The 19752-nt window shown below is 38.1% G+C and overlaps 1 protein-coding gene across 4 annotated transcripts in view; it reads right to left on the bottom strand.

Annotated features, from left to right (window-relative positions):
• PCED1B (PC-esterase domain containing 1B) overlaps nucleotides 1-19752 on the bottom strand; it is a 148954-nt gene that overhangs the window by 84735 nt on the left and 44467 nt on the right. The gene's annotated exons all lie outside the window — the stretch shown is intronic.

Consider the following 19752-nt stretch of genomic DNA (forward strand, 5'->3'; position numbering starts at 1 on the left):
CTTTCCATTTACAGTTATTACAAAATATTGGCTATATTCCCCATGTTGTACAATACATCCTCGAGCCTATCTTACACCCAATAGTTTGTACCTCCCAGTGCCCCACCTCTATATTGCCCCTCTCCCCTCCCCACTGGTAACCACTAGTTTGTTCTTACTATAGCCATTTTTTTTTTTTTTAACTATAGCCATTTTTAAACCATGAGGAAATCTAACCAACATGCTCAGGATGGAAAAGCTGAAGAAAGAACTTGGGTTTTTGGTGTTATTGTCAAGGAGCTGAATCGGACAACCCTGGGGCTGTGCGCCCTTGGGGCTTCTTTATCTTGAGATGATAAATTCATTAGCTGTTTCAGCCATGCTGAGTTGAGTTTCCTGTTGCCTCAGTCCTACCTCTTTCGTCTTCTTACTCTAATGAAATTTTGAACATGCTAGCAAGAAAATCCTTACTTCAGAGTAGACTGCTGAGTAATATTAAGTCCTCTCTCCCTTTCACTCCGTGGGAGGTCTCCCAGAGTGGGGACAGTGCGACACTCCCAGAATGCTAAAGGGCCCAGAGTAGAGACAAGAGATCCCATCACAGCTAGGCTCCAAGGCAGACCTTCCAGGTTCCGGTAACCCACTGCAATAGCAGAAACACCCATTGGCTCGGAGGACTGATGCATGGACCAAATTTAGAAGTTGATTCTCAGGCTCACATTTGGGCCGAGTCTGCCTCTGAGTTGCCTCTTGCTGTGCTCTGATATCGTCAAGAGCCCAGATACTATGCCTCGGTGCAGTGGAGGATTAGCTCAGCAGAGTTGGGAGTGCTCAAACCTTGCACATTCTAAAGAATGGACTGGCCTTAACTGGCTCCAGGGAGATAACCTCTGAGCCCTTGGAATATCCTTCCTGATAAGAGTGCCTTTGTATAACTGAGACCTTGAGCCACACCAGATAATTTGTGTTAACAAGGTGATTTATGGAGAACGCCTGCTTTGCTGACCTGTGGCCTTGGACCACGAGGTACCAGTGTGACCTGTGGAGGCCTGAACACTGAGTAATTCAGGTCAGTCTTTCAGGTGCCCCATGCCTATGTGACCGACCCCCAATAAAAACCTTGGACACCAAGGCTCGGGTGGGCCCCTTGGTCGGCAATAGTACTTTGTGCGTCATCACACACCATTGCTGGGAGAATTAAGGGCTGCCTTTCCAACAACCCTGGATGAGGACAACCGGAAGCTTGTGCCTGATTTCCCTTGCACTCTGCCTTTGGCTTTACTAACTTTAATCTGTATCCTTTCACTGTAATAAACCGCCACCACGTGTATAACAGCTTTTCTGAGTTCTGTGAGTCTCTCTAGTGAATCACTGAACCTGAGGGTGGTCTTGCAGAATCCTCAAAACTCCTGTTACACCAAAACTTAACATTTCTTTTGGAATCTCTTATATTCTTTCCAGAGTCACAGATCAACTCAATATTATACTGGGTTAATTGGTTTACTGGAAAGAGCACTGGGACACAGCAGACGCGGATTCACATCCTGGTTCCATGACATGGTGGTGGTGGGGCTTTGGGGAAGGCACAGATCTTCTCTAATCTGCCCTCTTTTGCCAAATGGGACAATATCTGCTCCACTACAGTGGGTTGTTGTGTGGAGCACATCAGATAATGCATGTGACAACACTTTGAAAATTGTAGGGACTTTTAATCGTTAGGTGTTCTATATACTTTTAATACTTGACACAAAAGTGGAATCTTAATAGCTAACATTGAGGGCTGAATTTGTGCCAGGCATTTTCATATAGTGGCTCATTTAATCCCCACTCTAGCATCTGCCTCACGTTATATGTGTGGAAAACTTTGTGAGGAGGAAATTAAACAACCTTCCCAAGGCTCTGTAACTGGTAAAGAGCAAACAGGAACTCAAAACACAGTCTTCTGATTGCACAGCTCGAGTGAGCCACCATTTTACAGTGTAATTCCATCCTTTCAAGTACGTCCAGCAAATTCAGTCTCTTAAATATGAAACCCCTTAGGATGTGCAGTCTGTCATCTGAAAGTACCGAGAATGTCTTAGAAACCGCCCCTAAGTCAGTGGTGTATTATGAAATACACCACTCTTACCTAAGAACTTTCTGTTTTGTTTTGTTTTGGGTAAGGATATTTAGCAAGTAAACATATCTTGGCTCATATCTTAGGGACGCACCAGCCAACGACACTACAGGAGAAGGGGGACTCGCTGTCTTTGCTCCCTTTTCCTGTTTATCCAGGTATTTTGGACAAATTTTCCTTTTTGCATACCACTGCCACCATCATGAGCGGAAAAATCTGTTATATCATCTGTCAAATATGTGAAGCATTTTCCACTGTCTTCTGACATAACTAAAAATCTCGATTGTGAAACACACCTTCAGTATTTCAGTCTTGGTTGTGTTTTCTATGTGGGTCAAGATGCAGACCGGATATCACTGCATTTCACTGACTAAATGAGGAGAGAGGTTTTGGGTACAGATATTAATGCATAAAACAGAGTTGAAAGTGACAACATATTTTGTTGTCCCTGACACTTTGCTACACATTTCTTGGCAGCCCAAGATGCCAGGGGCATAAGAGACTAGGTAATATAGGTCAAGAATCCTTGGGCTTTCAAACCCACATGTTAACCAGAATTACAAACAAATAGGTCTTAAAACTCTCTACTTTTTTAAAATGTATTATGGATTTGTTTTGGAATCTGTGCTTTGCTGCGTTATGTGTTGACAATGTTGTCAGGCATTAAATTTAAATGATTATGATGATGTAGCAGAAACAAAACAGTGTTCTTTTTCAGAAAACATCAATGCACTATTGAAAATCTGGATTGTTCAATAAGTAAAATTCCTTGTTAGTATGGCAGTAACATAGGCAAGGTGGTCTTTTAATCCTGTGAGTTTGTTCAGAATCAGAAAAGGAATGTTTCTTTCCTTTTCAAGCCACGGTTTTCAAACACCCTGGCAGGATGACTTTTGACCAGCTTTTGTTGTAATAAGAGTAGTAGCTTCAATACACGTATGTACCACCATGCACACGCAGGACCCCCATGTATACTCCCCTCTCACACCAAACACACCTGCATACACGACACACCATACACACACCACACCACACACATACATACACAACATATACACACACATCACACAAACACAAGACATTTCTATACATGCACCAAACGCACCATACCACACACACATTCCCTCTCACACCAGGTACACACCCCGCCGCACTTACCCCTCACAAATGCGATCTAGCCACTGGCTACCTCCTGACCTACTTTCCAACCTTCTCTCTATTGTTATCTGTACTTCAGCTACACCCTCCCCCTTGCCACTTCTTGAACAAGCCAAACACCCTCCTGTCTTTGCATCTGCGGTTTCCTCTGCTGAGTTTCTCTTTCCTGGACATGCACATGGCTTACTCAGCTTTCCTAAGAAAGCCCTTCACTGACCCCGTAATCAGGGTAGCGCACAGATCTCTGTGTTGTCTGCCCCTCCCCATCGCTCTCCAGATTGGCCTTAACTTATCTACACTCTTAATCCCAACCACAAGATGTGAACGAGCCTTAGAAATAATTGAATCTAGTTTAACACTCTCATTTTCCAGACAACAAAATGGAAATCTCAAAAGGAGAATTAACTTGTCCAAAGTTACACAAATCATTCATTCATCCATTAAGCAAATATTTAGTAAGCTCCTATGTGTCGACTCTGTTCTAAGTACTGGTTATCAGAAGGGTACAAAAAGGGCAAGGAAACTTACATTCTATTCAGGGAGATAGGTAATAAACAAATAAACACATCACGTAATGTTAGGTAGTGATTAATGCTTAAAAAAAAAAAAAAATCCAGGAGGGAGGAAAAAGGAGCCAGAAGTAAGAAGGAGCCGGGACTAGTTGAGAAACATTACCCCGAAGGCACATGGAGATACAGTCTGTTGGAAATTCTCCAGATGTTAAAACATCTGCTCATTCAAGATGGTAGCCAGGTGGCAGGCTAACTCCTGAATACAGAAAGTTTAGCAAGGGGTTCCTTCACATTTGAAAAGGAGGCATAGTTTCTGAATCTAGGCTCAAGGCAAGAATCCTGTAAAAGACACTTAGATGGTCTAATGACTTTCACTGTAGCAATAATTGCAGTTAAGATAATGTTGGAATCTGGAGTGAATCCTCTCAAAACACTGCAGAATGAACCATCATAGAGTTTAGATACTCTTGTTAATGTCAATTACTGACAGTGGCTAGAGCTGACTTGAAATCCAGCAACACAGAATCTTCTGAGAAAACAATCAACAGTCTAAAAGTGGGAGCCAAGTTACTGAAAGGCAGGACCTTTCATGCCTTGGTCATGCACAAGGCAAGACCAGAATCAGACTACTCATCTAGGAATGTCCTAACATATACTCATTCTGGAAGGTAAAAGTCCACTGGTGCCATTGTAAGACGTGGCCAAATGATATAAAGGCTAAAAATGGCAGACCAGATATGAAAAAACAAGAGACCAAAAAGCAACAGAAAATAATTTCTTTCTCTCCTCATTCTTGAGGTTCTATACAGGAGGCAGGCACTGAATAGAAACATCTGAGTGTGTGGGTACACGTGTGGCCATGCATGTATGTTTGTGTGCGTGTGTGTGTGTGTGTAAAAGAGAGGAAGGAACAGACATATTTTGGAGGAGCCCCTACATGTTTAATGATATGTCCTGTCTGCCATGTCTGGCACACTTCACCCAACTCATTATCTTTTGAAGGAAAGAATTCTCTTAGGAAAGGTAGCCTGGGCTTTTATGCTACATGAACCTCCAGAATGAGGGCTGCTTCTCAGATCATCAGAACTGTTCACTGGCGATTTCAACAAAATAGGCCATTTGCACTTAAATTACAGGGCTCTCTTCAGTGACAAGGTTTGAGGGTTTCTGAATAAAGTTTCAAATCTCTAAAGTGGCTCAAACCTCTCAGTTTCAGTATAAATATCTCTGGGTACAATGTAGATCTTTGGGACTATATAATCCTTGTAATTTTAAGCATTAAAAAGATTCCTTTTTTGAAAGACAAAAAAGTTTTCCCTAAATGTTTAGAAATTAGAATACGAACGTTTTAGAAATACTTTTTATATAGAAATCTATCTAATAGCATTATTGTAGAGCTTACTTTATATACATTAAATATTTTATTTCCTATAGCAGATAAATCATTTTTGCAAAGGACTACTTTGGATCTGTTGATTCCAATTCTGATCATTTCTATATTTGAAGATACATATTGAATATGATAACATAAGGAGCTAAAATGTGCACATTTAATCAAAATACGTCATTGTTTAAATATGAAGGAAATAAAGTGAAATTAAGGCAATGTTGATACCCCCTTCATGAAAAAAAATTTGTATTAGGTTTTGTAATCAGTACCACAATCTTTCACAAGCTGGAGAATAAACAGGAAGCCAATGAGACATTGCAGAATGTAATCTACAGATATGTTACTTCCCAACGGTTAAAGTAATTCACAGGGTCATATGGATTACAAAATGTTTTACCATGGTTCTTTTAATTCACAAAATAACCTATTTGATAGGTAGAAAGTTATTATATTCATTTTATAGATGAGAAAACTGGAACAGAGAACCTGAGGGAGTTACTCAAGGTTCCATGGCAAGAAAGTGACAGAGACAGATGCAGAATCCAAGTTTACTGACTCTAATCATGATGGCCATTCTTCAACCTGACTGTCTTGCTGTACTATGCTTTATCTTCCAATATAAGTTGATACCATTTTAACTGAAGGAGTTGCTTAATACTATTTCACAATGATACTGAGATGCTCAAAACAGAACTTAAAAATTGTCAGAAACATCACTTAAAATCTGGAAGATTCAGGATTCTGAAAGATATTGAAGAGCTACATGAAAGACACTCTTTGAAGTTCTGTTGTGCAAGTTTTATGCAGATTATAAAGGCATGAATATTTGGTTATTTTCCCAACTCTGATGGATCAAATTTCCCTTGGGTACATCATGCTGCCTTCTTACTGTTTACTTACCCTTTAAAATAAGTGATAGTCTGGCCTTTGTCATCTCCCATATCTCATTTTTAAATGGAATCAGGCTGAAATTCTTTTTTTTAAAGGGCTTAATAATTCCATCTGCTAAGAGGAAGGAAGAGAATAATTTATTTTTACCATTAAATCTTTTGACAGATGGACAGCCTAATTTTCTTGATTTATAAAGAGCTCATTCAGATAAATTAAAAGGTGAGCAAACCAATAGAAAAATGGGCAAAAGATATGATCATGAATCTTATAGTACAAAAACACAAATGGCCAATAAATATATGAAAGGTGCTTATAATGAAAGAAGTAAATAGCAAGACAATGAGGTACTTATCAATTTAGAAAAAAAAAAAAAGTTGGATAGTACTCACTCCTGGTGAAGGTATGAGGGAAAAAAGACTCTTGTGTCCTATTGGTGAAAGTGTAAATTTGAATGCCCTTCTGGTGAGCAATTTGGCATTGTCTATAAAAATTTTAATTGCATATATATATCTTTTAAAAGAACAATCTCTTTTTTTTTAAACCATCTTTATTGGAGTATAATTGCTTTACAATATTGTGTTAGTTTCTGCTGTATAACAAAGTGAATCAGCTATACATATACATATATCCCCATATCTCCTCCCTCTTGCGTCTCCCTCCCACTCTCCCTATCCCACCCCTCTCGGTGATCACAAAGCACTGAGCTGATCTCCCTGTGCTATGCAGCTGCTTCCCACTAGCTATCTATTTTACACTTGGTAGTGTGTATATGTCAATGCCACTCTCTCGCTTCGTCCCAGCTTACCCTTACCCCTCTCCATGTCCTCAAATCCATTAATCCCATTGTATGAATCTTACTATAAGGATATATTGATGGAGTTCACCTAGATCTATGTATAGCAAACTTTATTAATTACAGCATTATTTGTAATGGCTAAAAACTCTAAACAACCAATTCCTATCAGTAGGGAATTGGTGAAATAAAAAACAGACAAATCCATAGAAGCAAATACTGATGACTAAAAGATAATGTAAATCTGTATATGGAATGATTTTCAATATTTGGCAATAAGTTGAAAAACAAGTAAAGAGGTATGTATAGTATGATCCCTATTCTATAGCTTAAAAAAGAAAAATAAACAGAAAAATAGACATAAACACATGTACATGTGTACACGCATATGTGTATCCTTTCATGTCATGGATGAATCACAAGACATTATTCAATAGCAGTTACTTTTGAGGTCAAAGATTGGGTGGGAAGGAGTCAATTTGGGGGGGGGGGTTGCTTGTTTTTTTCATTTGTGCAGTTTTTGCCCTGTTTGAATTTCCTATTTTCTAACCAGACATTTGTATTATTTTCTGTTTGGTGTATTATTTAAGTGTTAATAAGAGGTGTCTTCCTTACATTTCACTGAATTGAAAAAAAAAAAAAAAGAAGGAAGAAAAAGAGAAAGGAAGGAAGGCGTTCCATGTTGATAAGGAAACAGACACATAAAGCCCTGTCCACAAAGTAAATTCACAATATCTCCTGTCCTAATCTAACGAAGGCCTTGCATTCTAAATCTCCTCTTTATTTTCCCATGTGGCACAAAATGCCCATCATGTTATGGAATACTTCCTTGAGCATCTGAAGATGCTCTTACTTCTGGATTGACCATTCACGTCATGAAGCAGTCAGGGATCTCGGTCACTGGAAATTGCATCTTGAAAGTCACTATTAGGATTTTCTTTCTTTCCCTTGCCCTGGCAAGTAAGATACCTGATGTGAGGCGTCTTATGCTAGAACTGTGATACTGGTCTTCAGGGAACAGTGATGTACTTTATATGCAAAAGGATTTTATTAGTGGAAACTCTGAGCTGTGACAAAGACCATCTCCTTGACCAACCTGTGGTCAGGGTCCTCTGAGCCCTCTTCTCGAACAGATTGCAACCTTGGCCTATAAAACTTGCAGGCTCTCAGAACAAGTGATTTTGTCCACTCCTACCCTGCTCCCTCCACCACCAAGAGACTTAAACAAACACTAGCACAGTTTCTAACAGCTCAAGTCTGCACTCCTTCTCAAAGTATCTGCCTGAAAAAGACTAGTGCTTCCAGGAGAATTTATTGTGTGTTCCTGGCCAAAACCTGGTAATTGGTAGACAGGCTCTTGCACCCTCTCTTTGAGCAGACACTTTAGAAAGCTTGCAATTATAAATCCTTTCTCTGCCCTTTAAGATGTAATTCTACTACCCAAGACGGTTTCTTCAAGGGCCTGAGAGTCTTTGAAATGCAAACATCTGCGGAGATGACTCTCCCACAGGCCAGTGGGAGGATCGGGGCCTAAGTTGGTGGGGCCTTACTTTTACTTGCTCCACTGCTCCTGCCATTAAGATAGGAGACATCTGTTTCTCTTCCAGATAAGCAACAATAAACAAAGTCAGAAGATCCAGTCACAGGGGCCAATCCCCCTAACACTCCCCAGTTCCTTGCCCTTGGCCCACCCCTGCCTTTTTTTAAATTTATTTATTTTTGGCTGTGTTGGGTCTTTGTTGCTGTGCGCGGGCTTTCTCTAGTTGCGAGCGGGGGCTACTCTTCGTTGTGGAGCATGGTCTCTAGGCACGTGGGCTTCAGTAGTTGCAGCACACGGTCTCAGTAGTTGTGGCTCACGGGCTCTAGAGTGCAGACTCAGTAGTTATAGCGCACGGGCTTAGTTGCTCTGCGGCATGTGGGATCTTCCAGGACCAGGGCTTGAACCCGTGTCCCCTGCATTGGCGGGCAGATTCTTAACCACTGCACCACCACGGAAGCCCCCCACCCCTGCCTTTAAAAAGCCTCCTGCCTTTTGTTTTGGCAAAGTTGAGTTCAGTTCATACTGGCCTCCTTTCCCTATTGCAATAGTTTGTTACTGAGTAGAACCTATCTTCAGTGTTTTAACTAGTGTCCAGCTTTATCTTTAGCAACAGATCTCGGTGACTATCAAGTCTGAACCCAGAATGCCCATGGTCATTTTTCCAAATCCCACTGGCATGATGTGTCCCCAGTTCCCACCAGCCCACTCCCATAATTACACCTGTCATTATTAGTGAACCAAGAATTATACAATTGCTTTTGGTCCAACCATCTAGCCATTTTGTCTCTGATGTTTCAGTGCCCCATATAACGGGTGCCCCAGCAGGGCATCCATCAAAGCAAACTGTTTTAGGACAGGGATAGACTTGTCTTTCTTCTCTTAGTACAATCCCTACTACAGAAATCATGGCCCTTGAGGTACCTGGAAAGTATGCTTGCTGATGTCATGTTACCTTACTCAGTTTAGCTTATCAAGGATGAATTCCAAACTTGCGCGGATCTATAAGTAGGTGAAAATAGTCAGAAAACAATATTTGTGTCTTAGTAATCTGAATTAACTTGGTACTATTTTATGGAACTACACATAAAGAAAATATCCTCTAAAGGCTCCTTTATAAGAAAGATGGGAGAATTACTTTTAAACTGTAATTTTAAGCTTTAAATATGAAAATTTTTAAACACATATAAAAGTAGAATAGTATATTGAACCTTTGTCCACTCATCAGTGTTATGGGATTACAATATTGTCATATTTCTTTCATTTTTTTCCCTTGAATGTACTATATTTCTAATGATAATCTTTAACAAAAGAACTTCTAACTTAAATTCCACAGATGTTGATTGTGCCCCAGCTGGGTGTGGGTCTCCTTTGGTGGTGATTCTGTTATTCAACTTCAAGAGGATGTTACTTGCCATCCTTAGGTCATAGTTTGGGTTTTATTCCAGTAATAGCAATCAGTGCCTTTAGGCTGTGTCACATGCAGTGTCCCCTCCAGTCTCCCTTCTAACTGACAGCACAGTTTCTGACGTAGTTGTGTAGGGTGAAGCGTGTAGTTAGGGCCATCTAGAAATCAACTTACAACACACTACAGTGACTGAACTGACTTCACTGTCAAATGAAGCCTGCCCCTTAGCCTGCACGAGAATATTGTTTTCCTGATAACATAATGATGGCATTCAAGCTCTGAACTATAAATCCAAGTGTAAGCCATTTAATTCTTCCTTTGCACTGGGACATTTTTACAGGGGCATTTACGTCAGAGGAAAAAGTTTTACTACAACTATATTAGGGTCATTTTTAGTTTGGGTAAACTGGGTCCAAGCTCCAGACTGCAGGCTTAAGTACACATAGGAATAAAAATTAATTGGTGCAAGATGTTTATGACGTGGTTATTTTTCCCATAAGAACGTTTATGCAGATCCACTTCAATAAATCAAGGCTCCATATCAACTGATTGTTCAGAAGTTCATATGCAAATAAGAGTTCCCAAAAAAGGAAGGGGCGATTAATTATTTATTAATATGAAGACTGGCAGCCAGTTATTGTTTTATTAAAAAAGAAAACACCCTGGAAAAATCTCAAGGTTTCCACTGTTGTTAGTTGTCCTTGATGCCAATGACTTTCCATGTAAAGTCCATTACTGCCCAGGACACTTACTTTCACCCCAGCCTCCTCATTATTCATGTAAAGATGAAGCAAAACATGACAACAGGTTCGGCACAATCAGGAAGTTGGAGAAAACTGGAAATGAGCCATGGAGGGAAAAAAAAATGACCCATGCCCAGGTTGCTCCCTCCAACCTTCCTTCCCTTTTGCTCGTAGTGGTTTCTGCAGTGAGAATTTTCTGGTGTAATCCCAGCCAGGACAGATGCATAGAACAGAGCACTCATCTGGGTGTTTTTACACATTGACTCTAACAAGTTTCTAGGAAATGAGACTAGTTGAATAGTTTTCTGCTTAAACCAGAGAGCCACTAAGATTCTGAGAGGAAGTAAAGGAAGGCTGTTGTCTTGCATTGGTTAAAGAGGGCATTTGGGGGGCATTCTGAAGAGAAGAATCTGGGGGTGCATTTGCTCAGCCTAAGGGGTGGAATGCTTAGAAGAGAGTTTCAGATAGTTTTGTCATTTCAACAAGTAACGGTGACATGAAATCTTTATTGGATGAGTCAGTCTTCTTTTAAATAAGTATTGGCATGTCCCAAGTCATAGGATAAGGATATGGTTCCTCAGTTATAAAAGTAATTCATATTTATAAATACCAGCAAGATACTTTCAGTTAAAAACAAATGTTCTTGGAGATAACCATTCTATGATAAGACTGAACATAACAAATATGATTGTTCTAATAAAATAAAATGTACGCATTGATCTAACATATAAGTAATGTGTGATTGCTGTGATGCATCCCGTATGGCTGTTAGCATAACTGACTCCATCTTGGGCCCTTACAGTTTTTCCTGTCCTTCCGCTGACCCTACCCAGGACTGTACTGTGTAGTAAATCACTTCTCCAAAGTCAAGGGCTTTGTAGTTAATAGATATTGTTCAATAATCATTAGGACCAGGTAGCCTCTATGCCCTGTTGGTCCCCAAACAATGATGAAAACCTTTGCTGATGTATTACTGGTGCCCACGAGACTAGTGACCCATTCATGCGTCTTGACTTAGGAATGCACATCCTGTTTCCAAGTTCCTACCGCCATACCCTAGGTTAACTATAAAACTGTCCTAATGGCCCCTTGGCTGTGTGGAACGCATTTGCAAATGCTTCCAGATCTTTGTCTGTCTGATCCTGCTCCCACCTTGTAAGTTACCCTATAAAAAAACCAATCCATTGATTATATAGAGCTGCCTGCCTCATTTTTTTTTTGGTTTCAAGATGCTTTCTCAGTTCAGTGGGCACTTTTATCGTTTTCTCCGTCCTCCAATGCAGGGGTCCCCAACGCCCGGGCCTCGGACCGCTGTCAGTCCTCGGTCTGTTAGGAACCCGGCGGCACAGCAGGAGGTGAGCAGTGGCCGCTGAGCGAGGAGGGAAGCTTCATCTGCCTCTCCCCATAGCTCCCCATCGCCTGCATTACCGCCTGAACCATCGCTCACATTACCGCCGGAACCATCTCCCCCTACCGCCTCCCCACCCCCCATACATGGAAAATTGTCTTCAAAACCGTTGGGGACTGCTGCTCGAATGCATCCCAATTCATCATGAGTAGTTAACTGTCAATGTAACTAGCAATTAATATGGACTTTACAGTCCTGTATCTGTAAACTAAAGCAACGAAGACAGCTTTAATAGTATGTTATTTTTAACCGTTTGAATTTGTAATCTGCTTGTTGGTATCAAAATTTTTATCCTACTCATCAAATAAATATTTACAGTCGTAATTAAACACTTTCCCATGATAAGATCTGACATAAAAACAATTGTGATGAAGAAAGTAATGTTAAATAAACTTATTCTATTTTCCTCTTTACCCTTCTCAGAAGCATTTTATAGAAAACTGGGTAAAATACATTCAGTGACATTTTATATTTCATTGTATACCTTTTTTTTCTTTTTTTAGTAATATGCTTATTTATTTATTTATTTATTTATTTATTTATTTTTGGCTGCTTTGGGTCTGTTGCTGTGCACGGGCTTTCTCTAGTTGCGGCGAGCGGGGCCTACTCTTCATTGCAGTGTGCAGGCTTCTCATTGTGGTGGCTTCTCTTGTTGTGGAGCACAGGCTCTAGGTGCACGGGCTTCAGTAGTTGTGGCTCGTGGGCTCTAGAGCTCAGGCTCAGTAGTTGTGGCGCATGGGCTTAGTTGCTCCGCAGCATGTGGGATCTTCTCAGACCAGGGCTCGAACCCGTGCCCCCTGCATTGGCAGGTGGATTCTTAACCACTGTGCCACCAGGGAAGTCCCATTGTATACCTTAATAACACTTACTCTTTAAAAACGAAAGCTTCACTACTTAAAAAAAATTATCCAAATGAAAGTTTTTCTACTACTATAGCTCAGTGGCTCTCAGTTCACTATTTGTTAATAGAGGAATGTTAATTTCAAGTAAAATTTTACTTGAAAATCCAATCTGTAAAAATGAATAATATGAAACTGCAGTGGTTGAAAAAGGGCATAGGGAGCTCAGGGTCCTACTTACTAAGTTTCTCCTTTGGGCGGAACTCAAGACTCCTGCCAAGCACAATTGGAAAACCACTGCTTTAGCCCATCATAAGGAAATTTGTTCTTTCTGTGACACCAAGCAAGTCCAGTTGGTGTTCACCATGCTGTGGGACATGGTTATGATGGACAGGCCACGTCTCATGCCTGCCAGGTAAAGCGCCTCCTGCTGGGATCCTTCAGAGTTCCTGACAGACACATGGCCCCTTCTCCATCCTTCGTACCTTGTGATTTAGCCACTTTAACCACGAGTGATTGGACTAGGGATGGGCACCAGATCAAAGGACAGCTATCTATAGGCTGCCCAGTGCCATGTAAGTAACCTGGCATGAGAATTCTGCCCAAGGGTACACTCCATTCTGGAGAGTCATTCGTTGACCTATCATTCTCTGTGGGGAATTTGAACTTGAAATGTACAGAGAGGAATGTGGCAAGGAGATATACAGAAAGAAGGCGGAGAGCAGAAGCCTTGAGGCAAAGAGAATTAGAGTTAGTTTGTTATGGCAGGAGCAGTGAAAGCAAAGGAGAGAGCAGCTAAGTCACCATGCTGGCAGAGCACTAAAGAAGGGGACAGAGGGCCCCTGGTTCAGAGTTCCCTTGACAGACCACTGGGACTTCTGACATGCTGTGAAGGAAATTCTGAGAGGCTGTCCTGTGCTTCCTCACCATCCCATGTAGCCTTACACAAATCTTTATCCTGTAAGGTTACTTAAGCATTCTTTGTCAATTTCAATTTGGAAAAGCCTGACAAATGTCACTGTATACTTTTCCTAATTTGCCAAACATATTATTCAGCTAGGAGATGTCATGTGAAACCAGGTTTAAACAGTAGATTTGTCAATATCTCAAGTCTAAGAATATCAAATGTGTGGCATGTGCTCTTCCACTTCCCACACGTGGGCCCCTGGCAGACATCAATAACTGAACATGACCCCTTAAGTTACTAATGAGACAGGAATCAATTTCAGACATTTTTTCAGACAGTTCACTAGGCAGGTTACCAATCCCTATTGTTGATGTGAGAGTTGAAATCCATTTACAATTTCACTTCAGTAAATGTTTTGAATGGGATTATCTTTTTTTTTTTTTTCTTGGTTAGCAGAGCATTTGGGTACGTCTACTGTTTTCAATACTCTCCATGGTGTCTGAAGTCTTCTGCTGAGGTAACCAGAGGGGGTGCCTCTGGGGGAAGGAGAGTGAGGGCCACAGTGAGGCTGAACAACTGGAGTCCAGATAAAAGAGAAGCTATTTCACTTTTCTATCTGTATTGAATTTCTGGTAAAATTTTATGTGACGCAAGTTTTTTAGAACTGAGAAAAAATTTTTGAAATCACTAAATTATACCTCATCATTTGGATCATAGTGTTCATACCACTGAATCATTTCATAGATCAACCTGACTTGAGACTGTCAACTGCCATAATCGGCCAACTATTTAAACTTCTCATTTCAAAATCTAAATCTGTAGAACAACATTTCTAAGTACTTTATTAATAAATGATAAATACTAAATTAATAAATGATACCAAGATTTTCCATATGGCATTCACAATGTTGTTCTCTTACTAGGTATTAATGAAACATAAAAAAGTCTTAGATGAGAAAGTTCAAGATGCGAAAAAATGTACATGCTCTCTCTCAGTAATTGATAGACCAAATAGACAAAAAAAATTAGTAAGTATATAGAAGACTTGACCACTCTATCAACCAATTTGATCTAATAGTAATTTATAGAACACTTCACCCAACAACAGCAGAAAACACATTCTCTTCCAATATACATAGAAAATTTACCAAAATAGACAATATTCCGAGCCATAAGACATGTTTAAATAAATTTAAATGGATTTAGTCATGCAAAGTATACTCTCTCAGCACAGTGGAATTTAATTAGAAGTCAATAACAGAAAGATAATTAGAAAATCCCCAAATATTTGGAAATGAAATAACACATTTCTAAATAACCCCTGAGTAATAAAACAAATCAAAGGGAAATTAGAAAGCATTTTGCACTAAATGCAAATGCTATCAAAACATACCAAAATTTGTGGAATGCAGTGGGATTCAGTTGACACAGTTCTTAAAGGATAGTTCCTAGAACTAAAATGCCTGTATTCAAAAGGAAGGTTCTGAAATCATTGACTTCAGCTTCCACCTTAAGTATTAGAAAATAAACAGCAAAGAAAACCAAAAGGGAGCAGAAGAAATGAAATAATAAAGATCAGAGTGAAAATCAATGAAATAGAAAAATATAAATAACTGAGAAAAGGAATGAAACCAAAAATTGGTTCTTTGAGAAAAATCATTAAAATTGATAAAAACTCTAGCCAGTCCAATCAAGAGGGAAAAAAAGAGAGAATAAACAAGATACTAACATCAGAGATGAGAGACGACTCAACAGATAGTAACAAGGATAATGAGGGAATATTATGAAAAACTTTATGCAAATAAATTTGATAACACAGATGGAATGGATGAATTCTTTGAAAGATACAAACTGTGAAAGCCCATTCATTCTACAAGAAATAAATAACCTAAGTAATCCTACATCTATTAAAGAAATTGAATTTGAAATAAAAAATTTCCCACAAAGAAAACTCCAGGTTCACATGACTTCTCTGGTGAATCTCAACAAACATTTAAGGAAGAAATAATACTAATTCTACAGAAAAGTTCTCCAAGGGAATTGCAGAGGTGTGTTACTTCCCAACACATTCTAGAAGGCCAGTGTTATACTGAGACCAAAACCAAAGACATCAGAACAAAAGAAATCTACACACCAATATCCTTCATGAAACTTAGTGCCAAGATTCTTAATAAAAGTTTAGTAAATTGAATTCAACATTACATAAATAGCATAATACATCTTGACAAGTGGGGTTTATCTTAGGAATGCACAGTTGTTTTAACATTAGAAAATCAATCAATATCATTCACCGTATTAACAGACTAAAATGAAAAACATGTGATCATCTCAGCAGATACAGAGAAACCATTTGGCAAAATCCAACATACATTCCTTATAAAAACTCACAGTAAACTATAAATAGAAGGGAAAATTCTCAACCTCAGGGAAAAAAAAAGGTTTTTTACAAAAAAACTTACAGCTAACATCATAGCTAATGATGAAAGATTGACTGAAATGTTTTCCCTATAAGATGAAAACAAGGCAAGGATGTTTACTCTCATTTAGAGTAAATGAGAATGCTTCCATTTAGCATTCTACTAGAGGTTTGATCAATGCAGTAAGAAAATAAAAAGAAATAGAAGGCATTTTTGGAAAAGATTGGAAAGGAAAAAATAAAACTGCTTTTATTTGCAGATGACATGATTGTGTATGTAGAAAATCAAGGGAAGTCTATAAAAAAGCTACTAGAACTTATGAGTTCAGTGAAATTGTGAGATACAAGCCCAAAGTGCTAAAGTCAATTTTTTTTCTATATACTAGCCATAAGCAATAAGAAATTGAAATAAAAGTGCAATTCCATTTATAATAGTATCAAAGAATGTGAACTACTTAGGGATAAATCTTATAAAAGATGTGTAAGACCTGTACACTGAAAACTACAAAACACTGCTGAGAAAAATTAAAGACCTAAATAGATGGAGAGATATACTATGTTTATGAATCAGAAGACTCAATATTAGTAAGATTCCAATTATTGTCAAATCCATCTGTACATACTACACAATCTCAATCAAAGTCTAAGCAGGATTTTTTGTCAATTGACAAGTTGATTCTAAATTTCATATGGAAATACAAAGGATCTAGAACAGCCAAAACAATTTAAAAAAGAACAAAAATGGAGGGTTAACACAATCTGATATTAAGACATTATAAAGCTATTGTAATCAAAGCTGCATGCCATTGCCCATCAGGATAGACAAATAGATCAATGGAACAGAACAGCAAGTCCAGAAAGTCCAGACCCACATATATATGAACAATTAATTTTTTTCAAAGATACAAAGGCAATTTACTAGAGAAAGGGTAGTCTTTTCAACAAATAGTAGTGGAAAAATTTGCAATCCATATACCAAGAAAAAGAATAACAACAACAACAACAGCAAACTGCATTCTACACCTTTTACAGTGTACAAAACTTAACCAAAAAAAAAAAAGATCATTGACCTAAATGTAAAACACAACATTTTAAAACTTCTGAAAGATAACATAAGTGAAACCCTTTGTGACGTTGAGCTAGGCAAGTATTTCTCAAGTATGACACCAAAAAGACAATCCATACAATAAAACCTGATGAATTGGACTTCACCAAAATCAAGAATATCTTCTATTTAAAAGACACTGCTTTATTTGGTTTGGTTTGGTTTGGTTTGGTTGAAAAACCAAGCCAAAGACAGGGAGAAAATACTTGCAAATCATCTATCGGAAAAAGGATCTGTATCCAGAATATATAAAGAACTCCCAAAACTCAATAATATGAAAACAAACAATGCATTAGAAAATGGGAAACAAATTTGTACAGGCACATCACCAAAGATGATATAGAGATGGCAAATAAGGGCATAAAAAGTTGCTCAGCATCATTAGCCATTAGTTAATGCAAATTTAAATTACAATATAGTAACATCATACCTTATTAAAATATCTTAAAGAGACTGAATATAACAAGTATCAGTAAGCATCAGTAAGTGGAACAATTGGAACTCTCATGCACTGCTGTCGGACTTCTTAAAAAGATAAATATACACCTACCACATACCCAGCCATTTCACTCCCAGTTATCTACCCAAGAGAAACAAAAGCATATGTCTACACAAAGATTTGTTCATGAATGTTTATAGAAGCTTTGAATTTTTTGTAACAGCCCGAAATTGGAAACAACCCAAATGTTCATCAACAGGTGGATGAATAAACACATTATGGTATATCCATACAGTGGAACAGTGTTCAGCAATAAAAAGGAATAAACTCTCAATACTAAAACAACATGCATCAATCTCAAAATAATTATAATGTTGAGTGAAAAAAGCCAGACAAAAAGAGTATATACCATATGATTACATTAGTATAAAATTCTAGAAAATACAAACTAATCTATAGTGGTATAAAATAAATAAATGATTTCCTGGGGAATGTGGATTAAGGAGGGGGTTAAGGAGCATGAGAGAACTTTTGGGGGTGATGAATATGTTTATTATCTTGATTATAGTGATAGTTTTATAGGTGTGTATACATGTGAAAACATCAATTTATACACTTTCTATTATTTATTGTATGTCAATTATATATCAGTAACTGTTCAAAATGTATGTGTAAAGATGTTCATTGCACTCTTATTTATAGTAGCCCAAAATGGAAACAACAAAATGTCTAACAGTAGGGAAGTGGCTAAATAAATAATAATGTATTCATAAAATATAATTATCATGCAAGCACTAAAATATTTTCAGAAGAAACTTAATAACATGATTAAAGGGTCATGTTACAAGGCAACTGTTAATAAAAAAGAGAATTCAAAATTATAGATAAGCATGATTGTGATAATCCTGATTTTGTAAGTTAAAATATAATAGAAACAAAATGGGAAGAAAAATCTTGTTTGTTTAATACCTGTGATTCATTGGGTCTATGGCATCTTACCACTTATATCCAACTTTTGTTCTTGTCTTCTTACATTCACCTAGTTTTCACTTGAATATAAAATATATTAAGGAAGGGGAAACAGAAATGTTAATTTTTTTGGATATCCTGGTGGACTTATTATAGAATTTTGCTGCATTCTTTTATTGATTCTAATGAAAGTATATATATCTCAACCATAGATTAAATAAGCTCTTTAAAGGGCAATGCTTTTGCAAACTCTGTTCTCCAAAGATAATTGATGTCATAAAAATTAAGCATCTCTATATGACCTCTGCTTGGATAAAATCCAACTATGCATGGACAGATATATATGGATATACTATATGAGGCTGTGCTCACACACTGTTTAGAAGGAGCCATGCTAGAGCTCAGATAATGTCATCATACCTGCTAAAATAACTTTTAGTGTTCAGAAAGAGGAAAGTGTTATTAACTAACAAAAGTTGTAGGAAATCTCTTTGACTGCTAATTGCAACTGAATATGGATCTCTTTAGTGTGACTGCTATCAAAGGTAGCACCTTGTTTTATGGAAAACTATTTGGTCAAATAATCTAGGCTATGACATAACTGTATAGTTATAATAGAAAGTAAGATTTCGCAGTCAACAATGTTAAATTCTTCATTCTAATCTAATAACCTGATTTTCTATACTCTGCTTCCCATACTATGGGATGCTTCCCATGAAACTCAAATGTCCCCCACTAATGAGAAAATAGGGAAATAAAATGGGCATATGGTATTTGTTTTTGATTTAGGGGGTTATAGTCTCCAGGAGGTCAGTGACTAATTCTTTTGCAACTTCTCAAAAATGGACAGGACATTTCAGAGCTCTTAATAAATTTGTAAACGTAGAACAGATTTTTGATAAGACTTGCTCTGTATGCCAAGCTCTTACAAAGGGACAAGATAAACTTGTAAATCATTGATCCAAGCACCAAGGATTGCAAGCATCTCCAGGTTCTCATTTTCCAGGTCTGAGGGACTTAACTATAGGCTTGTACAGAGAAGCTGCTTAATGCCTTGACGACAATGTTCATTTTCTAAAAAAGAAGGGCAGATATTGAGAGCAGAGGTTGCCAGGAGAGGGGCACCGTCAATCTAGTTTTCT

The sequence above is a fragment of the Balaenoptera physalus genome, assembly GCF_965194825.1.
Source record: "Balaenoptera physalus genome assembly, chromosome: 13".
Lineage (NCBI taxonomy): Eukaryota > Metazoa > Chordata > Mammalia > Artiodactyla > Balaenopteridae > Balaenoptera > Balaenoptera physalus.